This window comes from Rhodnius prolixus, unplaced genomic scaffold (assembly GCF_049639745.1).
Source record: "Rhodnius prolixus isolate KJV_2025 unplaced genomic scaffold, Rpr scaffold_29, whole genome shotgun sequence".
NCBI lineage: Eukaryota > Metazoa > Arthropoda > Insecta > Hemiptera > Reduviidae > Rhodnius > Rhodnius prolixus.
The window spans coordinates 1,168,087-1,171,080 of record NW_027411628.1 but is presented as its reverse complement, the minus strand read 5'-3'; the positions used below and the strand labels follow the sequence as shown (position 1 = coordinate 1,171,080).

General features: G+C 29.9%; 1 long non-coding RNA gene across 1 annotated transcript; it reads left to right on the top strand.

Moving 5' to 3' along the window:
• Positions 1-390: 390 nt before the first annotated feature.
• Positions 391-1,629, top strand: LOC141459936 (uncharacterized). The gene is made up of 2 exons (XR_012461660.1): positions 391-509; positions 1,349-1,629. It is a non-coding gene; the product is annotated as an uncharacterized lncRNA (long non-coding RNA).
• Positions 1,630-2,994: the final 1,365 nt, after the last annotated feature.

The window sequence follows — 2,994 nt, the reverse complement described above, 5'->3', positions numbered from 1 at the left end:
TCGGTCGTTAGAGAGCCAGCAGGTAACGGACATTTGGACTGACTGCATATGATTTTTATTTAATGATATTATTAATCTGTTTGTGCATGTTTCTGTTAAAAAAATCATTGATTCATCATTTTTTGTTTTTTTTTTAATAATGCAGAAAAGTTTAAATTGCCCAACCAAAATTAATTTTCTGTTTGATGCAGTTGTCAGAAGGATTGCATACATAATTCAGAGGAAGCTAAATACATATTGTTTAATAAATACTCCTCACTGTGAATGGTTTGTTCTATATAATTAATTTTTTTACATCAATTGTACTTTTTTGTTATGTGTGACTAAAACTAACTGACGGACTAAGTCCGCCGAAGCCGGTCCCAAGCCCAGGTTGTAAAAGGATGAGGGGTCCGTTACATTATGTTGCAGGCAAACTGTACGCAGAGAGATCTTATTCAGAGATGTCTATGAAGTTTAAATATTGTTCGTCATAAGACTATGAAACTATAATTAACACTTTCTAAAAGGTACAAAAATCTCCTTAACAAAAACTTACAGTTTAAAAAGTTAAGTATAAGGGTTGATTAAACGACAAAAGGTACACAAATCAGCTAGTACCTATCATTTCAATCATACTACAGCTCGTAATAATTTCAGCCATTTAGAAACATTTTCTAAAAGCTTATTTTATTTAAATTGGTTTCTAATTTTTCGCGATTTTTATAAAAGATTTCTCTTACTATTAAGTTTTCCGAGAACATTCCCCTGTGAACAGTGTCTTAATATATCCTTACAGAAGATATTAGAAAAAGAATCCATTGTACTTTCGAAACAATTGATATCATTTAAGTATAACTTTACTGCATTAAATTTTCATTAATATTTTTTACATTCTATTACACGTCACAGACCCTTATGCTGGCCATTTTTTTATCAATAAAATATTTTCTGCTAATATAAAAATGCAGTTTATATTACGGCTTAATAAATGTTAGTAAACAGGCATTTTAATTTAACTCCGTTCCCAATTATTTTTGTTTTATCTTTACTATGCTCTTTATTTTGAATAATCATCACTCGACCTGGCAAACCCTACTCAAATCACACGCACAATGAAATAGAAAAAGATAAAGCTAGAGTTTTTCTATCACTGTTAAAAATTGAATCACGGAGTTAAAAGGAATTCCACTCTTGAATGGCTAATAGCCAATATATACCTATTTGTAATAATAATCCATTCTAAATTATAAACAAATGAAGTCCCTTTAGTTAAATACTTATATAGAGTTTTAATAATCAAATAATTAGTAAAAGTAACAGTAATGTCCTGATCTAAAAATATACGTTATCTTAATCCATTTTACAGAGGAATCAAAAAGCTGTAGAAGGAGTGACAGGAGAGTAGACGGATAATAGGCAGACCTAAAAGGAGGGGAACTGAGGAACTGAAGGAGCATCTCAGAAAGCTGGGAATCAGGCAATGGAAAAAAAGTTCTGGACAAAAATGCTTTGAGAACCATTACTGTGGAGATTAACGTCCTATGCAGACTGTTGCACTAAAAAACAAATAAGAAAATTCATATGTATAATCAGATGAGGACAGATTTAAAGGAAGCTGTATACATTAATATATTGTATTACTATAAATATTTGTAATTAATTAACTCTTATTTTTAATTAACATTTGACCATTTGGTACAGTATAGTGCCAATCCGTTTAATCAAAGGATGAACTTAAACCGACGATGTATAATTTCCTAAATTGCACTTAAATATAAACAAGTAAAAGTAATAATAACAATAATTGCGTAAATATATGTTGGTAAGGTGAATTTTCTTAAAAACGTTTTATGATTTTTTGAATTGTTTAATAGAATAGCGTCTCATTAAAAACCTATGCATTAATCGTTTAATAACTCCTATTACAATCAATATGAGCTAGAGGGGTGCTACTCTTCACTGAGCAAAAATATTTTATTGATAAAATTTGGCCAGCATAAGGGTCTGTGACGTGTAATAGAATGTAAAAAATATTAATGAAAATTTAATGCAGTAAAGTTATACTTAAATGATATCAATTGTTTCAAAAGTACAATGGATTCTTTTTCTAATATCTTCTGTAAGGATACATTAAGACACTGTTCACAGGGGAATGTTCTCGGAAAACTTAATGGTAAGAGAAATCTTTTATAAAAATCGCGAAAAATTAGAAACCAATTTAAATAAAATAAGCTTTTAGAAAATGTTTCTAAATGGCTGAAATTATTACGAGCTGTAGTATGATTGAAATGATAGGTACTTGCTGATTTGTGTACCTTTTGTCGTTTAATCAACCCTTATACTTAACTTTTTAAACTGTAAGTTTTTGTTAAGGAGTAGTTATTTAGGGATTGGTTTTACCCCTCGTATCAATTTGAAAAAACACTTTTTAGAGAAGTCTCTTAAAGCTAAGTTCGCCTTGAATTTCACTTACAGTAATATTGTTAATAAAAACGAGATTCCAATTTCAAAGAAAATAGTTATCTTTAATGCTTGTGTACGCTCAATAATATGTTATGCGGCCCAAGTATGGCGGAGCCATAGTTTTGAAGAAATCGAAAAATTAAATCTATTCTTCATGAAAAAATTGTTTTCGCTGCCGTTCAATTCACCCAGATATATTTTGTACTTGGAAACAAATTTTTACCCGATTTTTTTCTATACGCTGAATTTACATTTTAATTATATTAGGAAGGTTTTGCTGATGCCAGATTCAAGGCTGCCTAAAATTTTGGCAAAGCAAATTATTGATAAAAGAATATTGTGGCACAAAGATAATCTAGACTTGTGTAATAAAATGGGTTTGCAGTTGGATTATCTGTCCGGGGATATGTATGAAAATATGTTAGAAGCTTTAAAAAAAGATTTTAGAAAAGAAATGATATGTAAAGCGCAAAAATCCAGTTTTCATGCCTTGTATAAAGATCTGAAGTTGTTCTCCTCAGAAGATCATTATATCTCGATAACAAGCTT